The 22,490-nt window shown below is 39.0% G+C and overlaps 1 protein-coding gene across 1 annotated transcript in view; it reads right to left on the reverse strand.

The window, feature by feature from the left end:
• SDK1 (sidekick cell adhesion molecule 1) overlaps window positions 1-22,490 on the reverse strand; it is a 1,049,055-nt gene that overhangs the window by 174,138 nt on the left and 852,427 nt on the right. The window lies entirely within an intron of this gene.

A 22,490-nucleotide genomic window follows, 5' to 3' on the forward strand; every position in this document is an offset into this window, starting at 1 on the left:
TATTCTTCTGAAGGCTAAACTTCTCTTTGTCTGTCAATAGAAACAACCATTTTTGGGTTTTCCACTATTTCTTTCTTTTATGGAATAGCTATTGAACCCAATTATATTCCTGCCAATGGCCTACCTCAAAAGACACATATTCTGGTGGAGGTGCTCATGTCACTGCCAATAGGCAAACACTCATGAAGTAGTCAACAGAGGGCTAAGCGACCAACTGTGCCCTGGGAAAGGAGAAGGCTTCATTTGGACAACAGCAGGGAGGGAGGGTGGGTCTTTGGAGGAGGAATGGCCTTGGGAAGAATATCCTCAGCTGGAAAACAGAGTGAGCAAAGGCACAGGGTTCCACAGAGTTCCAAGGGAACCTAGCAAGGGGTGAGTACCTGGTGAATATGGCCAGATATGGGATGTGGGAGGAAGAAGGGTTGCTCTGGGATTGCCTGATAGGACCAGCACCGTGGTTGGCAATGCACATGACAGGCAACGGGGAAATGAAAGCTTTTTGAGAAAGGCAGTCACAGGGTATGACAGGGCCAGCTTCTTGAGGGTGACAACTCCAGTGGACTACATGGAAGGGACTATTCCCCTGACTGTACAGGTGAAAAGGAAGATCCTGACTCTTTAGAAACTTGTTTCAAAAATAAGATACAGGAGCCCAAAGGATTCTTTGACTCAAGGGAGAGAAACAAAAAGAAAGGTGCTCCTGGCATACAACTCATGAGGTCAGACACGGTCCTGGTAAAAACCACTACACTTTTCAGGACTTTTCCTCACCAGGCAGAGAGGAAACTTGAACTCCACCCAGCCCCGCATATCTGCTGTTTCAAGTCATACTCTCTTTCCCCATCTGCCCTTGACTATGGCTGTGATGTCCCACAGTCCTCTTCCCAACTTTATAGTCAGTTCCCACTGGAATGTATGGATCAGGGATAATCACAGGGATTACTGTGCCCAGGATACAGAGTCAGAGAGAACTTCACGTGCACCCAAGAACAAGAAAAGGCTGAACACACTGTAAAATCATAATTTTTCTTGAGCCTGTAAGAGAGCTCACTTGCATGGCAGCCGTACTCTGAAATACAACGGAAGGTGGGTCTCTCCAGGAGTCAGGCTCACCTATCACCCAGTATGTAAGAAAGAGACAATGATACTATTGGGTAAAGAAAATTCAGCTAAGGTCCTCAATGAATTCCTAAAGGTTGAGTTTGAGCTACATGAGAGTATAGAATCTTTGGGAGCTACAGATACTCAATATCTTTGAGTATCTTTGGGAGCTACTTTATATGGAGGGACAAAGATGAGAATTACAAATATTTCACTGGCTAATTCCACCATGCATTTGAGAAATAAATTAAACCAATTCTAAAGCATCACTTTGATATCAAAATCAGAAAAAGATATAAAAAGAAAACCACAGAACAATATCCCTCATGAACACAAGTTTTTTTGTTGCTTGTTTTTTTTTTTTTTGCAGTTTTTGGCTGGGGCTGGGTTTGAACCCACCACCTCTGGCATATGGGGCCAGTGTGCCACTCTTTTGAGCCACAGGTGCCACCCTGAACAAAAGTTTTAAACATCCTCAACAAAACATTAAAAATCAAATTCAACAATGTATAAAAAATCTGTTGTGATCAAGTGAGGTTTATTGCATAAATGGAAGGCTGGTTCATCATTTGAAAATAAACCAAGGTAATTCACCATATCATACTGACAGAATAAGGAAAAAAAAGATGATCATCTTAACCGATTTAGAAAAACTTGACAAAACTTTAATATCCAGTCGTAATAAAAAAAAATACTTTTCAGTAGAGTAGGAAGTTAAAGGACTTTCCTAAACTTGATAAAGGGCATTTGTTACATACCTACAACTAATATTTTAATTCAGATGAAAGGCTCAGTGTTTTTCTTCTAAGATCAGGAACAAGGCAAAGATGTCTTTCCTACCATTCCTATTCTGGATGTCCAAGCTAGTGCAGTAAGGCCAGAAGAATAAATAAAAATCTTACAAAATATGTGTATGTGTGTGTGTGTGTGTGTGTGTGTGTGGAGGGGGGCAGTCTCTATCTACAGACAGCATGATCATGTATGTAGATCATTTCTAAGAGTCAACATAAGGTTCTAGGAACTAAATGAGGTTAGAAAGATCACAGGATACAAGCTCAAAATATAAAAACTCAAATTATATTTCTAAACATGAGCAATAAACAGTTAGAAATTGAGATTAAAAAGTTAGTGCCATTTAAAATAGCAATGAAAGCATGACATAGACATAAATTTAACAAACTATTAAATGTGTGTATGCTGAACACCATAAAACACTAAGGAAAGAAACCAAAGACCTAAGTCAATAGAGTCTTGTGACATTAATGGATTGGAAGACAACACAGTAAAGAGGTCAATTATCCCCAAACTTATCTATACAGTAGTGAATGCAATCCCAATCAAAATCACAACTAGATATTTTTTTTAGAAATTAAAAAGGTTATTTAAAGATTTACATGGAAAATCAAAGTAATTAAAATAACCAAAATGATTCTGGAAAAAAATTGTGCAACCCTCACTACATGATTTTAAAACTAATTATAAATCTGTAACAAGGTATTACTGAAGAAAAGATGGACACCTCATCAATGACACAGAATAGAGTCTAGAAATTACTCATGTATATATCAATCAGTTATCAATAAAAGCACAAAGATAGTCTTTTCAACAAATGGTGCTGGAAAAAATTAGACATTCATATGTAAAAAATAAAGTCTAGATCTATATCTCACATCGCATACAAAAACGAACTCAAATGGATCACAGGCTTAAATGTGACATTAGGCAAAAATGTCTTAAATATGACACCAAAGACACAACGTAAGAGAAAAAAATCAATAAATCTGACTTAACTTCCGCTCTGTGATAAACACCCATCAAGGAAATGAAAATACAGGCAACAAACTTGGAGACAGTATCTACAAGACACCTATCCAATCAAAACCTTTTACTCAGAACATAAAAGGAACTTTCAAAATTCAACAACAAAACCCCCCAAAACTCGAAATGTGGGCAAAAAGAATCAAACAATTACGTGACCAAAGAAAATACAGTGATAAGAAATAAGCATGTGAAAAGGAAGGACCTCAACATCCCAGTCATGAGGGAAATCACAGTCATGTGATACCACCCGGCATCGTGTGTGAAGGGCAGGAATAGAACAAACACCCACCACATATTAGTGAAGATATGAAGCAACCACAGCTCTCACACATCTAGGGGGCAATGCCGAAGAGTACAGCCAGTTGGTTAAACCATTGGTGGTTTCTCAAAGTGAAGTGTGCACTGGCCACGTGACCAGGAAGCCTGCTCCTGGGTCACTGTGCAAAAGATGTAAAACCTTAAGTTCATACGAAAATCTGTATGCCATGGTTATAACCGCTTTAGTAATCACCCCAGATTAAAAACATTCCAGATGTCCTTCAACTGGTGTATGGGGAAGCAAACTGCAGAAAGTCCATGATGGACTTCTGCTCAGCATCGGATGGGAACAAACACACATGACAGAAATGCCCCTCACATGTGTGACACCAAGGGCAGAGGCAAGATTCAAAAGACTACATCTTGGGTTATTCCATTTATATTATGCTCTGTAAAAGGCAAAATGGGTTGTTACAAAAATTATGAGACAGACTATGTACTGGTCCATTATTTTACTTCCAAGAAACACAGCTGACAGCGTCCTTTCTGATTCAGCCATTCAAGTTTCAATGGTGGTTGCTTTCAACCGCTATCTTTTGGGATAGTCTATTACACAGCAACAGATAACTGGGACAATCTCTGTTAGGTAATTGCTCCAGAAAAGCCCCTTCCTGCTTTCAACAGACCAACACTAGCTGTCTCACTCTTAAAGTTATAGCTCCTTTGCAAAAGCACAGGGAGTTACCTGCTAGACATCTCCTTATCTCCCAGTTGCAAAACCTGTCTCATCTCCCTGTCCCAATTACCTGCTGAAAATTTCAAACTTATGTCCTACCCCTAACAGCTCTTCCCGCCAGAGCAGTAACTCCTTATTGGCTATTCTACCATCCCATCGTGGTTCTGAGACTTCCCTAACTGAACCTATCTAAGGGTGCACTTTTCTTTTAGTCCCTCCTCCTCTTCTCCTTCTCCTCTTCTCTCCCTCTTCTTCTTTCTTCTCTTTTCTCTCCTCCTTGGTGCTGCTCTGCAGCCTCCCTCCCTCGCCAATAAAGACCTTTCATGCAAGCCTTGGTGGTCTGTGAGGTCTTTGCCAGTTGAGTGCCACCCTTTCAATCTCTAAGAAAGAAAAGAGGAAGAAGGAGAAAAAGGAAGAAAAGGGAAAGGGAAGAATAAACTTCAGGAGTTACTGGAAAAGACTAAAACATGCTTTGACTTTTTCTCTTGGAACCTGCAACATCGAGACTGAGGAGTACATCTCCTTCTTTCTCCGTAGGCTTAGCTTCGAGCTGTCATGAGGCCCTGTCACCACTCTGGAATTCCATTATACTTTTCCATCAAATGTTGTTAAATTCTCTAAAATAAGACTATATGATCATATACTAGAAAACAAATTTAGTACAATTTAAATAGATACTCATTTCCCTCCATTTCAAGAGGACATGTGCGCTTTTGCTTTGCGACTGTGAATCCTCACACCAAATCTGGTCTTTTATTCTGAAGTCAGGACCTCCCCAGGACCCATCAAGGCCTCAGATAAACACTTGCCAAGAATGCCTCCCCCTGCCAGGTAAGAGGGCAATTCCTCTTCCCTTCTCAGGAGGGGGGCTATGTCATACCCCGCCTACAATGATCTTTGTACTTGAGCCACAGAGTCTGACCTGAGGCACTCATTCTCCATCCCCAAAGCCACAGGACCAGGGGAGGTTCTACAGATCAGAGTTATTAAAAACAAACAAAAAATGTTACTGATTCTTCTCAGCCCTCTTCTATTCCCAGATCCTTGGCTTATCTTTGCCCTAGTTATTTTCATCAGAAATGACTCAGAAAATTGTGGACAATGGAAATAAAAATTCCCTCAAGTGAGAAAAAGAGCTACAGCCAGCAAACCTTTCTTGACAGTATTTGAAATAAAAGAGTAGCTATGGCTGGAAAGGTCTTAATTATTGAGAGTTATGCAACTCTAGCCCTTCTGAAGAAAAAGACAAGGGCTTAGTATGGTGACTGGCTGCCTTCAGATTTGGGTCCCTTGTCATTACACTGGTTCTTAGATGGAAGCTGTGGCCTCCTGCTGCTCAGACTAAGGTCTCAAGGGATATTTCTTCCCTGGGTAATCAGCATGTAAAGTGTGGCTCTTTCCATGCCCCTAAAACAGGCCTTGAAGCAGCCTGGTAAAGAGACAGGTGTTAAGGCTCTTTTCTGGTTTTCATTGCTCAAAATAAATCTCGTTTCACTAGATAATTCCCACTGCACAGAACTGAGAAGGTTCTCAGTCTTAAATTCAACATAGCCTGAACCCATCTGACAGGTCTCAAATCACACAAGGAGCTCTGCCCTAAAGCACCCAGCACTCTGGAGCACCTAACAACAGCAACCTGTAAAAAGCAAACCAGAGAGAAGTTTTAGCCAGCAGGGGTTTTGTTATGGAAATGTCCTCAACTGGGATGAAATGTAGCTCTTCTATCTACTAATGGGTTCTTTGGAGTGGGTAAGTGTGAAGCAGGACCAGCAGCCACTCCCACTGTGGCTGCATGGGCCAGGAGATACTGTGTCTGTTAATTTCCATAATGACAAACCATTCTTTACACTCATTTGAAAATTTACAGCAGTTGAAATTACACTGGAAACTATACTGATGCTTATGCATTGCATATTATTAAGAGAAAGAAGCCAGTCTGAAAAGACTACATATTGTACAATTCCAACTATATGACACTCTGGAAAATGCCAAACTATAAAGACAGTAAAAGATCAGTGGTCACCAGGGATTAGGGGTAACAGACAGAGAGCAGGGGAGTTTTAGGGCAAGGAAACTGTTCTTCCTGATACTATGATACATGCCCACCAACTGTTAAAGTCTGTACAATGTACAATGCCAAGAGTACTACTAGAACTCCACTGTAAATTATGGATTTGGGGTCATAATTGATGCATCAAAATAAATCCATTGATGGCAACTGAGAAAATAAAAGAACTTTTATCTGAGGAATGCAAGTCCTTTTAAATTATCAGGCCCAGAGAGATATTAAAATGGGACAGCAATCTTGTCCTACTCTCTGCAAACTGCCTGCTATTGCCACAAGTAGCCATACATTAACCTAATAATGTGGCACTGGATACTGTAACTCACACACTATAGCTTGACAATGTGTAGACAATGAGAATTCCTGACAAACAACTTTGTCTCTGCCTTTTCCCTGTTCCCTTCTTTTTGCTTTTAAAAACCCACTTGTAGCAAAGGCCAAACAGAGCTCATATCCAGAGTGAGTTATCTGGGTCTGAGTCTTCCAGTGGTCCTCACTTCTACTCAAGTACACTCTTCAAATCACATTTTGTGCCTCTGCCTCTTCCTTGCAGGTCAACATAATAAAAGTCCCACTGTGGTGGGGGATGCTGACAGTGGGGGCAACTATACATGTTGGGGGCAGGGGATATTTGAGAACACTCTGAACTTTCTCTTCAATGAACCTAAAAGTACGCTAAAAAATATGGCAAAACCAAACTATATGTGTGGTCCTTCTGTAAACCTTCTGACTTGGGTAGCCATCTTCACGGCACCTGCCGCAGAGAGGCCTGCAAGTGGCCATGCTGCATGGCACTTTGCTCAGCATCGTTCTAACCCTTCTCATCAGGCTGAGCTGTATTGCAGCTCCAAGTTGCTTATTGTCTGTGAATTTGCTTGCTTGTTTCTTTGTTCATCATGTGTTTTTTTCAATTAATTCGCGAACTGCTAGTGTTTTCACCTAGTCATATATAGAAGGCACGCATGATTGTGCTATTGATTATTATCTGATATTAGGTGTTCTCCATAAAATGCCAATGATATCTTCCTCTTCCTCTTTCCCTTTCTTCCTGGCTAAGGATGATGTAAATTCATCTGATTTTCGATGGGATTTCAAAATGAATGCTTGTTTTTAGAAATTTTTTAAAATGTTATAAAATAATAAGCTTTATAATTAAATCAACTTAGTAAAGGTAAGTAGGGTTTTATAACTTCTAATAATTGCCTTTTCAAAATATTTTTGGCATAATTAATATTTTTATTTGTGAACTTTTCAGAATTTTAATTTACAAATCAAATAAAAGGAATGTGTCAATATAGGATATTTTGCTTACTGTGTGTTTCATTTTTTTTAGTTTTTCCATCTTAAACATTCTTAAAGATGTATGCAATTGAAATGTTTTGAAAAATTGATTTTGAAGCCATTAAGGCCTACAGTAATTGTACTTTAAATATATTTAAATATAGTATACATTTATGAAAAGTATTTATGTCAATACTATTAATACTACTGCATATTTATAAAGACATACTTTCTCACTGCAATGAATTGCTGTTTTGTTAAAGGGAAGTCATCAGATATACCAAGTCAGTAAAAAAAATTTCTACTCAGGGAATATTAACAAGGATGATCTTAAATTCAGGTTTGCCTTGTCCAATCATCCTCTTGTCTTTGACCTCACTATTGTATTTAATGAAAAAGGAATCAGATGAAGAAATGATGCCAGGAAAATTATACCAGCATCTTTTCCCAAAGCATCAATCATACACAGAAAAAGATCAGATGTGGTAAAATTGTCTGTAGGTACCCCGTAAGAAGCATGAGTATTTATGAGTTGAGTATAAAAAGCTAGTTACAGTGTCCTGCATTTAATAGCTAAAGCTGAAATTCCTCCTGCAGTTGCAGAATCCCTCATTTTGCCTGGCTGAATAAAAACTGTCAGCAGCATGTTTGGGACCAGCCAAGCACAGGAAACAGGAAAGGTGCCACTTTTGAATGATACTGTTAGAAGATGCATGGATGACATGTCAAATGACCCAGAGACAAACCTAGTCTAGAAGATTATTAAATCAAACAAGCTTCCATTGCAGATTGATGAGTACTGATGTTAGAAATGGCAGTTGGTATATAGCATGACTTTGAATTCTTCAAAAGAAATGCTTAGAAAATTATTCATGGTGCAAAAAAACTACCTGTCTTGAATTCTTTGCCCTAGTCACAGACACCAGGGATGGAGAGTTCAGAGTTTAAGCCTTACTGGGGCTCAACAGAGACAACTGCACGGAAGTGGGGAGGCCAGGACTGGGCAGAGGAGAAGCTGCCCCATAGAATGACATCAGTGGCAGCTTTAGCTGATCCTCTGGGGAGCTCTGGAGTAGAGGTGTTTCCTCAATTTGTCCTCCATTAAGGCAAGGGGAATGGGCCTTGGGTAACCTATGGAGGGGGGGGTGACATCTTGGGTTAGGCAGTTCCCATGGGCCAGCACTGGGGACAGGTATGACGCCCTGAAGAACTGATCTGGATGGCGGCACTCTAGTATCCACCACACACCAGACAAGCTAGTGGGGATGAAATGATCAAATCTTCATAGACATTTTGGAATAAATAAAATATTAGGAAAATCTTATGTTATAAATACCAATGCCACAGAAAGGTATGAAGAGTTTATAGCAAAATTCAATCTGAAAAGTCTGTGAATCAAGAAATCCATGGTTATTCACAGAGAAGGCCTTTTGTGTAAAAGGTGGTCTGAGATCTGAATTCCTTACTAATGATGTTATCAGAACAGCAAGGCTAATAAAATCCCACAGGCTATAGCTCTGCCTGCTTTCTCCTTTGTGGAAGGCAAGGAATCAGAATATCACTTTTGACAAAAGAATTTCTTTTGAGAGCTCCAAATTCATGTGCTGTTACTATTATAGCATCAGTACTTGTCAATCTGCAATGGAAATTTGTTTGATTTAATGATCTTCTGGAATAAATTTATCTCTGGTCATCTGACATGGCATCCATATATCTTCAAACAATGTTATTCGGTATTGGCAACTTTCCTATTTCCTACTCAGTCTCAAACTTAAGAGTATTGGCTGTACAAAAATAGTTTTGCAAGAATTTGTGAACGGAACAAAACATTATTATTATCATTGTTATTATTATTATTTTTGGTGAAGGCAGTCTCATGTTGAGGATTTTTTGAAAGTGAGGGAAAAATGCAGGATCCCTACTACACAGCATAAATAGGGTGGTGGTAGCCTGGCGTGCTTAGCAAAACGTTACAAGTAGACTAAACAGGTATCAAGATAACTGGGGGAAAGAGGTATGCTCAGCATTTTCTTGACCTGAATCAGCCAGCTCAGACCAGCTCTGACGACTTTACAGATGCTTTAGCATCTGCCCTTTAGCTACTTGTAATACTAAAATCCTAGCCTACTGGAAAACTATATTATCATTAACAAATCACAGATTGCATGGCAGCATATGACGGCACTACACCTGTGTGATTTGGTTCACTGTGAACAAGCAACAACACAATGTAAAAATTTTGCATTACTCATTGGGAAGGGATTTTCCTGAAACAGAAGCATAAGTTATTGGCATCAAAAATGGCTTCTTAACTGACATTTTAAGAACTTAAGTAAGTATACATATTAAGCCTGTTCAAGCTGCTAAAACAAAAATACCATAGTTTGGATAGCTTATAACAACAAACATTTATTTCTCATAGTTCTGGAAGCTAGAATGTCCAAGATCAAGGCAAATCTGCTGTCTGATGAGGGTGTGGTTTTTCACAGATGATGCCTTCTGCCATAAGAAGTTATGGCAGAATGGACTAGTTAGCTTTTAGAAGTCTCTTTCGTAATGGCACTTATCCCAGTCATGAGAATAGAGACCTCATGACATAATCACCTCCCAAAGGCCCCACCTCCTAATGCTGTCTCTTTGGAGATTAGAATTTTAACCTAGGAATTTTGGGAGTACACAAACATTCAGACCATAGTGTATATTAGCATGTACATGATAAAATGTGTGAATTCAAAGCAAAAATTCCACTGTATTTGGAGTTAAAAATTGCTCACTAGTGATATATAATCAATTTTATAATTCTGAAAGAGTCAATATTTGATCCCTAAAGAAAATTGATTAAGACTGTTAGAGTAGTACCTGTGTAAGTCTATAGAAATGCCCATTATTTTGAGATATCTGATATTAAAAAAAAAAATTGATGAGACTGCAAATCCATTCTCATTATCACAAAACCATTCAATATGACTTTTACAGAGGAATAAAAGATCTGTTGTCCTGAAGCAACATTGCACCAATAAAGTATAATTTGAAGAGATTAAATTATCTGAATTCTGGTTAATGGCAAGAAAGAAATTTCTCTCAACTCAGGAAAAAACAATGAATAATCTCCTGGAAATTGTGACCTCCTACTTGTAAAAATACTTTCTTGTCAATGATAACTTTTAAATGTTTGAGAAGGTTATTGTTAAAAGCCTTGAATGGAAACATCTTAAGAATTAAAACCAGATACAGAAAAAGTTATGTTCATCAATCAAACTCAAGTTTCTCACTAAAAATCTCAAAGACATTTTTGATTTGGAAGTTTTACACAACTTCAGTGTTTACTTGTTTACCTAGCATTCTCCAAAAAGTCCAATGAGACTTTTTTAAATAAAATATTGTTATGAATCTATAGATCAAAACATATTTGAAAGATTTCAATTCATTGAAGTTATTATTATCATTATAGATATTTAAATTTTCCCCTCTTTAACTAATGGAACCCATTTCAAGTTCCCATATGAGTCTTTTTGACAAGCCCATACTAAGATTTGACAGCTTCTTAGCTTTTATGAAATGACAATATGTTCCAGGCTCATCTCACACATTGCCTGCTTCTGACCTAGAATTATCCATTTATCAAAAAGTCCGCTTATTTTTTTGGTAATGGAAAGCTCAGTACTAATGGGTTGATTCTTGTTTCTAGGCCTTTTTACAAGAAATCCTCTTTTGTTAAAGATAAAATCATGATATTCCCAACTCAGGTTTAAGGGTTTCAACTGTGCTGAACACCTCAGTTCCCAGTGACATCTTATTTCTTATTTGGTTTAATCCCATGATACTCACATGATTGTTTTAAAGAAACAGATCCACCATTGCCACCAATGAGATGACTGCTGACAACAGGTAAAGACCTTTTTTTTTTTATCCTTGCAGTATATCCTGCTAGGATGTACAATCACATTTCCGTCATTTAAAGTTACCCCAAATAGTTGCTTTCCATTTGGTAATGCCACCAACTCAATATATGTTACGTCCATTTGTTTAATCTTGCTTTCAATTTTTTAGAATTCTTTTACAAATGCTTAAAAATTAATTTAGTTTTATGAATAGATACAGTTTTAAAGTCCTCTCTATGAACAAAGTATATTCAGAGAAGCCTAGTTTCTATTTTTGTACTCCCCTTCCCCCTGTTCCTGTAGTTTCAGAAATACTCCTCTTTACTTGCTACAGTGGTCTAATTCTCCACCAGGGGGATATACCATCATCTTGTCAACCAGCCTCCTACCAATGGGCATTTTTGTAGATTCCAGTCTTTTGCTATAGCAAATAGTGCTGCAGTGAATAGTCCTGTACATGTGTCTTTTCATTCATTTACAAGTGCATCTTTGGAATACATTTCCACAAGTAGAGTTGGTAAGTCAGAGAGTATATAATTTAGCTAGATATTACCATATTTTCCTCCATTAGGGGCGGTACAGTTTTGTTTGTTTTAAATTTTTAAAAATTAGACAAAATTATAAAGGTTAAAGATAATTTTCACTTAAAAATGTTCTAAATTTACAAGGAATTTTCAAATTAGAAAAAGACTTTTGTCCAAAATGATTCGAGAATGAATTACCACCATGAACTCCCTCACTCCCCAATACTAGAGTATGCAATTCCTAGAAACAAGGACATTTGCTGGGTAACCACAATACAGTCATCAAAACCAGGACATCAATGTTGACATGTCACTGCCATCTCACCTACAATTTCTCCTGTCTCTCCCACAATGTCTTTGGTAGCAACATGATGCAATTCAGATCATACACTGCATTTAACTATCACGTTTTAATTTAGTCCTTTTCAGCCTAGAGTGCATCCTCAATTTTTCTTGATATTCATGACTTTGACATTTTTTGATAGTACAGCCCAGTTTGTTCTCTAATACACTCCTCAGTTGAGTCTGTCTCATGTTTCTTTTCAATTAGACCCTGGCTGGCATCTTAAGTGGGACTGGCACAGAGGTGAGGCGATGTTCCTTTCCTTACATCCTATCCAATACACAATCCCAATTTTCCCTGTTATTGGTGATGTCAACTGCAATCATTTGCTGCCAGGTTTCTCCACAGAAAACTTACTCTTTCTGCCCTTGTAATATATATATTTTGTGAGGAAGTACTTTGAAACTATCCTGTTCCTCAAGAAACTTCTCCCACTAATTTCAGCATCCACTGATATGTTTTGATTGAATTAATTAGGGGTCAAATCAGACTGCACTCCTATGAATGAAAATGCTTGCTCTCCCCCACCCTTCAGCCTAATACCCAATACCACAGAGCATTATGAGACTTCTGAATGTGCACCAAACTCACTGGTGAGAAACAGTGACGTGAAGTTACTTCACTTTGTATTTCTGTTACTCTTGGCAAAGTGGAGCATGTCACATGGTTAAGGGCCACTTGCACTTCTGTTAACACTCTTCATATTTCTTGTCCATTTGTCTTTTGATTGTTGGTCTCTTCCCCATTTTAGAAGATCTTAATACAGAAACATTAACCATTTTTTTTTCTGGGATATAAAGTGTAAATATTCCCCCCAATTTGCCATTTGTTTTTTTTTTTCTTTGTTCATAATAGTTTTTTTACATAAAGAATATTTCAGCTTTTGAAAACTTATACATGTCCAAATTAATCAAACTGTTCATCTATTGCTTCTTAATTTTGAATCACAGATCGTCAAGTTTTCCCCACTTGTAGGTTATAGTCCAATTTTATGATGTTTTCTTTTAGTACTTGTATAGTTTCATATTTTTAACATTGGTATCTCTGATCCACTTGTAATGTGTCCTTGGTAAGGGGTAGGGAATGAATCTAGTTTTGTACTTCTTCCATAGAGATACCCACTTATTTCAATAATACTTATCAAAAAGTCTGTCTTTATTCAGTCATTCAAGATGCTACCTTTATAATATACTAAATTTCCATATGTAATGGCATCCATTTCTGCGTTTTCAATTCTTTCCTCACACTTTCTATTTATGCACCAATGTTACACTCTTCTAATTATATGGTTTTATAATATTTTAACACCTACAGGACCAGTCCACCACCCTCATTACTTTTCTTTCCGCATTTTCCTAGTTATTCCTGCTCATTTGTTTTTACAAATGAACTTTAAATTAACCTTTCTAGCTCTAGAAAATAATGTGATATTATTTTTATTGGGATTGGCAAGTAAAGAAAAAAGTCAGTCTTTTAAATCACTGAAGTTAGTTTTATTTAGAAGTCTTACTGAGGACGATGGACTGCTTAGCACAGTATCTGAGCCCTCTGCTTATGTACAGATGGTGGGGCTTTAGTATGCCCAAAATCACACCTAAGACTGGGAGTAAGAGAACATCTGGTTACCCATTGCTGAAGTGTTGATGCACTTGTTATAGATAGTAGGAATACAATCCCTAACCCAGGCAGATGTTATTTTACATGAAGGAAAGGTAAGGCTGGGGTTATGTGTCTTTTAAGCAACATAGTGACTTGGGCAACAATTGCAAGAGGGGCTGCTTGTCAGAGCTGCAGGTCATCACAGAGTCAGGGGCTCTGTGAAATTGTGCTACAAGCAGAAATGAGCAAACGTGGCTTCTAAGGTTTGCCATTTTGTCTCACAGGATTCTGTGACAATTCTAAATTAACAGAGGGATCACTGGTGCTAAATCCTCCTGTTCAAGGATACAGGGTACCTATTCATTTGTTTACATCTCCTTCTATAACTTTCAGGAGCGCTTATTGTTTTCTTGTTAAGTTTACCCCCAGGTTTCTTTTCTTTTCTCACATTATTCTGTTATAAATGGGATCTTCTCTCTCATTATAACTCCCAGCTATATCTTATTCATGCATATGAAATTGGTTGATTTTTGTAGGTCAATTTTATAAATTGGTTGTTGGCTAAGTTCTTTTTTATAGTAGATCCTGGATATCAAATCTTATTATCTGCAAATAATGAGAGTTTAATCATTTCCTTTCCAGGCCTTATGTCTCTGACTGCTTCCTCTTGTCCATGGCTTTGGCTAGTGAGTCCAGTTCAGTATTAAAGATTAGAGGAAACCATGGGGTCCCTTACGCTTGCTCTTTCATCAGTGCCCTTGACTGGAGGGCTTCCTGTACAGCAAATGCAGAAAACAGGTTTGAGGTACATATATTAGTCATACTGAATTATGAAGTATCAATAAATTCCCATTATTATATGTATTTATTACAGAAGGATGTTGAGTATTGATAAACGTCAAAACTGCGCTGCTGGGATAAACCTCATCTGGATATAATCTACTATTTTTAATGTGCTGTTGGATTTTATTTAACAATTTTTAGAATTTTTTATCAATACTCACAACGTAAAACTAGTCTGTAACTTTCATCTTTGATGCATTTCTTTGCATTTTTTCAGACTTGTTTAAGGGTTTTGTGGCCTAAGATCTGATCAATTTTCATAAATGTTCCCTGTGCAATTGTAAAGAAGGTATATTCTCTTTTACCAGGGTTCAGAGTTACTGGATATAGATGTACACCTGTAATTTCTATCTTACACATTGTGTTGTTTAGGCGTCCCACACTGTAATTTCCCCCCCCATATCTATCTTGGATTGAAAGAGGTATGTTAAAGTCTCCTTGTATCAATGTCTCCCTTTATCCTTTGCATCTTCTAGAATTTCTGCTTTATGAAAATTGTTGCTGTTTCTAGGTCCATAAATGATTGTTATATCCTCATTGTGAATTATACCTTTTAGCATTACACAATGCTCTCCTTTGTGTTTTTTCATTTTTGTTGGTGTAGATTCTACCGGTCAGATATCAAGATTACCCTCCTTGCTTTCTTTCTATTTGTATTTGACTATGTATCTTCCGTCCATCTTTTCACTTTTTACCTTTCTGAGTCTCTTTCTTTTAGATATCTCTTGTTTACAGCATAGTGTTGGATTTTGCTTTGCTGACCAACCTGGAATTCTTCGTATTTTTATAGGTTAATTCATTCCATTGTGTTTATTGATAAAATCAATGAATTTGGCTTCATTGTTCCTGATTATGAGCACTATTACAATTAGCTAGTAAACTTTTTTCTTCTTTCCTCCCTAAAAATACTGTGACATAGGATTACAAACTGATAGTTTGGTAAAACACACTAGTTCCATTTACGGGTAGTATAATTTGCTAAAAGACTTCTTATTTTGGTTTTAGATTTTCAACATACGAAAAATCCAATTTTATCTGGTAACTGCACGTATACACTGCATACATGAGCTCTGTAAGGAGCTCAGAGACTTGTGGGAGGCAGAGACAATTATAATTCTGTATTAGAAGTGCTCTAATGACGGTCAGCATGGAATTCTTTCTTTTTTTTTTTCTTTTTCTTTTTTTTTTTGAGACAGAGCCTCAAGCTGTCCCCCTGGGCAGAGTGCCGTGGCATTACAGCTCACAGCAACCTCCAACTCCTGGGCTTAAGCGAGTCTCCTGCCTCAGCCTCCCAAGTAGCTGGGACCACAGGCGCCCGCCACAAAGCCTGGCTATCAGCATGGAATTCTTAAGGAAGACCCTATGGAGGAGATAGTTCCTGAGCCAGTCGGTTAAGTGGAAGCACCTGATGAAAACTCAGTAGGAGGGGATCCCAACCTGAGTGTGTGCCCAGCCATAGACACAAAGTTGAATATGCAGCCTCAACTTTACATCATGGTTTTGTTCTATGAAATTACAATAACCAGAGTTTTGGTAAATGATGTTTCTTCTGTGAAACTTCATCAAACCAAGGGATACACAAACAGCCTGAGTGATGCTGTCTGGCGACAACAGTTCCCACGCAGGTGCCACTTGGCTGCTGCTCAGTAACTTCTTGGACACAACTTTCTTGATCTTTAGCACACACTGTCAAAAGAATTTCCTCATGCTGAATAGAAACCTTTCCTTTTGCAGCCTCCACTTGCTGATTCCCCTGTCTGGTCTTTATATGTACACGTGATATACCCGTATCATCCCTCCTGGCTTTACTGCTACTGGCCAAACAGATGCCCTGCCTCTCTCCTCTGTTTTTCATGGAACAGGATGGACAGAGCACTGCCTGGTCCACTCCCCTCATCCCTCATGGCCAGGCACCTGGAACTGGCCTTGATGCTCCAAGTGCATTGAGCCAGGGCAGAGTGGCATGGCACTGTGATCTGCCTTGGACTCGGGAACCATCGTCCATAGGGAGAGAATAAGTTATGGTCACAGTTCTCCTTGGGTCTAAACCCCCCTAGTCTGTTTATGGTAATTCTTAGCATGTCTCCCCATCCTGTAGTCACAGCATTGGTTGTTTGTATCTAAATGTAGCATATTGCTTTATGCTTTTTACATTTTGGTTTGTTGAGTTCAACCACCAATCTAACAAAGCAATTTATTTCTGATTTCTCATTCTGGAAGAGACAGATGAATTGCTCGCTCAGCCATGGCATATTTGATAGGTATGCCACCTCCATTCCCTCCGAGTCACTGATACAAGTGTTGACCAAGAAAAGCCCAGAAGAATACTGGTTTCTGCAGCAAGAATTTGTATTTCTAATGAGTTCCTAGGTGATATGAATGCTGCTCTGTGGAGGGCAGTCAAGTAAATTGCACTTTGGGGGCACAGCTCAAGTCTAGGAACCCATGTAATCACTTCCTTGTCTGATGCCCATATTTCTCCATCTTATCCACAGGGTGAGCAAACGAATGAATGAAAGTCAAGCTTCAGAATGAATATGGTGTTTGGATCTATCAACTCAGCAACCCTCCACAGAAAGGAAATGTGGTTGGGAGAAGGTGACTTGTTCTGCATGAGCCAGACAGATTCCTGGTGATGCTTCCTGAGGGTCCCAGGGCCATGTTTCTCTTGACCTCTTTCTTTGAAGTGAAACCTGCAGCCCCGCCCTTCACTGAGTGTGTCATAGTTCTGTCCAGGCTGTTCCCCCTGTCCCTCAATTTTCAACAGGGTTTCTGTGGCATGTGCTCTGCCTATCGTTTTGGAGAGGAACTCTACCTCCTGTCAGAAACCTATTGTTCCAACAAAAGTCTCATTCATCTTGACAGGGAGCCAGATAAAAGCAGAAGAAAAAGATTACTGAAGTATGATCAGGCTGCTTAACCTGAAATAATTATGCCCATCCTAGCCTCATTTTCTTCCAAAGGGCTAGAAACAGGATTCTGGGACAGAAACTGCTCTAAAATTCTTGTCTCCCCCAAACCTGTGTATATTATCATTGGTCCAAGCAGCTTGATCCTCTTAAATTGCCAATCAATCATTACCTGTATCTTCCTCACTTTTCCAAAGTCATGATCTTTATCTTAAAGAAGATTCCAGTCTCCTATCCACCCATCAGAGTTTCCAGAAACACAGCTGGGGTTTCTTCCTTCCCTATTCACCTGCACACATGTAAGCTCCTGTGATGTGCTGTGGTTCACGTGAACCGTTCTTTTCTCTCTAGGGAGCTGGACGGATTCTTTGTAGGCACAAGACCTGCTCTGTGAAAGCTGGCAGTGCTCATGGTTTTGACTCCTTGGTGTTACCTTCTTTTACCCACCAACCTCTAGAGAAGGTTCTCACAGAATGGAATCGTCTGGAAGACTTATTGAAACACAAATGATCAGAACTCCTGATCTGGTGAGTCTGGGAGGGTCCTCAGGTGATACTGATACTGCTGGCCTAGGGACTGCCTTGGAGAACTGCCGCTCCAAATTTCCCTTCCCCTTCTTTCCTCCCTCCTTGCTTCCTTTCTTACTGCCTGCCACCTCCTTTTTTTCTTCCCTCTCCCTCTCTCTCCCTCCCTGCATTCTTCCCTTGGTTATTCCTTTTATTCTATCCAGAGACTAATTTACTGGTTGATAGAAAACCCTGCTCTCACTCCCACTGATTCTTCTCCACTGCTTTGACCAGGAATGTCTGCCATTGCTTATGGCCCACAGAATTTCTCACTATCTCAGGCAGGTACCATTCCCTGCAGTTGACCAGAGAAAGACACATTTTTATTTTTAACATTTCATTTAAGTCTAATAATATTATGAAAATAGTGTAAATCTTATTTGCAACACCCCTGAGTAAATTCTAGTCTATTGTTACAATTCATCTTCTCTTCCATCTACATAAATGGCAGACACAGTTTAAAATCGTGTTAATCAAAAGAACTTGTGCTGACCACGGGCTCTGTAATGTTTTGGAGATTCACAGCATGTCAAATAAAATTAATAAAATGAGGTGAGGCAGTGATGGAGCAATTCACAGGGCCTTCTGGGAAAGGCAGAGGTGGGTGTTCAGGCCTCCATGGTGGGAAATGACTAATTTCTTGTTCTGCTTAGGCCCTCCAGCAGACTGATGTGAACCCAACCTAAAGATGCTGAAAAGCCCCTGAAAATGTCATAGAATCAGCTGAATTTAGCACACCAAGAAATTATAGTGCATTAGCCAGCATAATTTTTATATTCTAACACGCCCACTTATACTTCAAATAACATTATAGATAAACCACAAAATCTCAGTGTTTTAACACACTACCATATCATCTTTCATTACCCTTGTGTATGTTTTCCTGGGTGTTGGGAAGCCTTGCACTGGACCATTGAGGGCCCAGCTCCTGGTTCCAATCCCTGCCATGCTGGCTTTTGAACCACTTTTTCCTAGGAATGAGTCTCCCCGATTCTGCAATCACTCCTTGTGAGAGCCCATCACATGTCCATCACAGGCAATGGGTCTGGGGACAGAGTGGCTGTGGGCAGCTGCTCCCAGCAACACCCCTACACCATGGGAGAGGCGTGAATCTTCACGGACTTGCCATAATAACACAAGTGTTTTTCATTATCCTAAAAGCATATGATTTCAAATACTGGGAACTAAAGTGTCAATTCAGACCTTAATGGGAATTCATGGGTGTTATTTCTCCATGTAACCCTCTAGAAGTAAATGTATACGCCTTTTAAATAGGGAGAAGGGAGCTCATTACTTGGAAGAGTTACTGGCTATGCATTCCTGGGTGGATGTATATATTACAATTTGTGTGCTGGGTGTTATTGTTAATTCCAGATCATTATAGGCTACAGCTGAGTTCTTGTGTTGTTATGGTTCTTGCAGTTTTGATACACCTGAATGTTCTCACTGCGTTGAACACTCCAAACACATTATTAAGATAACAAATCTTTGATAATAAACTTGAGTATCTTTTTATGGCCTTTATAAGAAAATATTTTAACACTTGAAAAGTTTTGTATCCCTTTCTGAGCTTGTTTTTTCCAATTCTTTATTTACCAGGCATTGAGGAGAAGCACTTGAGGCCAGTCTTTAAACTGGGTTGGGGTGTCCAGCAGAAGGCAGAGCAAGCTGCCAGCAGTGGGCTGTCTGCCAACTTAGCCAGATAGCCCACTCGTCTGAATCGGTAGCCAGTTAGGGACAAGATGAAAGAAGAGAGATATTCCTGTACATGAAATACTATTTTCATTCCTACAAAATATTTTTATCTGTGCCAAAGGCTGAGCTTTCAAAACAAGGGACCAAGGCTGCCATTGGTCTGGCCTCCTTTGGCTTCAGAAGTACCTTGACTTTGTCGCGTTGGTGATGCCTCCTTTTCCTGATGTTCCCAGTCTGTGTGTGTTCTTAATGTCTGTGAAATGCCATATTTGCAGCCAGGCATGATGGCTCATGCCGGTTACCCTAGAACTCTGGGAGGCCAAGACAAGTGGATCACCTGAGCTCGCGAGTTTGAGGCCAGCCTGAGCAAGAGAAAGAGACCCCATCTCTACTAAAAACAGAAAAACTAACCAGGCATTGTGACGGGTGCCTGTAGTCACAGCTACTCAGGAGGCTAAGGCAAGGAGATTGCTTGAGCTCAAGAGTTTAAGGTTGCTGTGAGCTAACTCTATCGAGGCTATAGAGAGATTCTGTCTCAAAAGGGGGGGGGGGAAAAGACATGGCATATCTGCAGTTTCTCTTTTGCCCCTACCGTGACCAGAGTAATATTTCCACACACGGTATGTTTAGGACTAGCATCATTGCCTTGAGTTTCTTTCTGTGACACTGAGCAGCACACTTTTCAGTCACGCTAGGAACACTATCATGTTGATAATGTCCCTGTACATGTGCTGGGCTACACTCCCAGATTCAGCATTTCCAGCAGAGGTGAGAGGGGATTTCAAGTTCAGGCTCCTGAGCAAAGCTAGGTTCAGTGTGGGGCAGCACTCAGGGAGGTTTGCTTTTGGACATCAGGCTGTAGAAAGACAAAAAAGGCCCCATCTACACACTACACTATGGCACTCAAAGCTACCTTCCAGACAGCACCAAGAGTCAGGGCAAAAGGCAGGGCATTGCACTAAATGTAAAGATTAAATCTGCACAGTTCTGGATATTGAAATGGGAACAACAAGCCGTCTATTTTTAATTAGGTCTCTATTTATGTTTTATTTATGTGTCAGGCATTGTGCTTGGATATGGGGATACAGATATAAAAAAATACAAATCAGACACAGCCTCTGTGCTCAGAGAGTTCCTAAGCTAGTAGGAAAGACAGGTCTGTAAATCACAAAATTACGTGATGGTTACAGGAATTTCAAATTGGTTTTATTTTTCCCTATGTCTTCTAGTGGCAGTTGGAGGGCAAATCTTAGGAACCCCTTCTCTCTCACAAGGCTCTCTGCAAAAATTCAGATGCTAACCTGGCCCTGCCTCCTCTAGCCCCAAACCTTAGCTCTGTGCCCAGGCTGGTGGCCCCTGCTCATATCCCACTCAGCCCCTTCTTCTGTCTCTTACAGTTACACATACAAGGCAGGCTTCACAGCCCTGACCCAGACGAATCCTAAGTCCAGCAGAATCCTTTTCTGAAAGGGATGCGAGATCAGTCAAACCAAACACCCTAATATTGCTCGAATTAAGTATTTTTCAAAGTATAGGTCACAAATACATTAGTAGATCAGAAAATCGATTCAGTGGTCACACCGACATTTTTTAAAGAATGAAATAGAACACAACAGAAAATATCCAAGAACATCATACACTGTAACTATTGTTCCATGAACATTTTGTTTCAGTTCTATGTTTGTGTACTGGGTTTCAATATAAGATGCATTTCTTATTGTACACTGCAGTCAAAATGTCCACAAGCCACTGCAAACTCACCTACTATGTGAACCTAAGTGAAATGAGATCTCAATTCCTTTCCCATTCCATATATGAGCTGCCGTAAAAATCTGGAAGTAATTTTATCCACGTCTAATATATGTGAATGGTAAAGAAAGTGAATTCTAGTGATGGTAGGCTATAACAAAAAGGGCATGTGTTGGGACGCCAGTAGATTTAGGTTTAACTGACAGAATTTTCTAGCTATTAAGAACTTGGGGAAATTAGTTACCTCTCTGAGCTTCCATTTATTTTTTTCTGTAAAATAGGGACAGTGATACCTATCCCACATGACTACTGGGGGAATGAAGGAAATAAGAGAATAAGAGTAAGTGCATAGCATAGCAAAACAAAAATTAGTATATGGTGGCTTTCCTTAAAAATCTAGTTTCCTATCCTTACCTTTCCTGTAAATCCTAAAAGACCAAATTAAGCTCATACCTAATGGAAAATCCCATATCTATTTTGTTCAGCTTTTACTTAGTGTTTTAGGTAATGCTGGGAGAATTTGGAACATTTTCCTATTTTGTAGGTACAGCCTGAGGTCTAGAAAGTCTTAGAGATTGAGAAACAAATCTTTTGTGCAATGTCATTTAATACCACATTGAGAATTTCCCAAGAGGAGATAAGAATGGAGCTTGCAAACAGAATGTTCATTTATAATCCTTACTTTAGAAAACCTTGCAAAGCCCAAGTGTACATTTAGGAGCTCTTACTAGTGTTTTAGAAATGTGGATAACCAAATGTTTTTTTCCATTTCTTTTAAAATATGAAATATTTCTCTTTCATTATAAGGTAATGTTCTGAAACCAGAATAAATCATTATAGCACACATATACCTGTTACAAGAAGAAAAATGATAAAAAAAAAAAACAGAAAAAAAGCAAAATCCTGGTATGCTCATAATGATGGTTTGTAGTATAATTTTTCTTTAAGACCCTTTATAGAAAAATAAACATATGCAATTTAATGGATACATTTAAAAATGAATAGAAGTAGTTTCCTAATCTTGACAGGCTTATTTTACGATAAAACTGCAATCTCTTATATTCTATATTCTGACAGTGTGTGGAATTCCACACTCAGGTTCACCCTGAGACTCCATGG

This window comes from Otolemur garnettii, unplaced genomic scaffold (assembly GCF_000181295.1).
Source record: "Otolemur garnettii isolate 467f Iridium unplaced genomic scaffold, OtoGar3 scaffold00092, whole genome shotgun sequence".
Classification (NCBI taxonomy): Eukaryota; Metazoa; Chordata; class Mammalia; order Primates; family Galagidae; genus Otolemur; species Otolemur garnettii.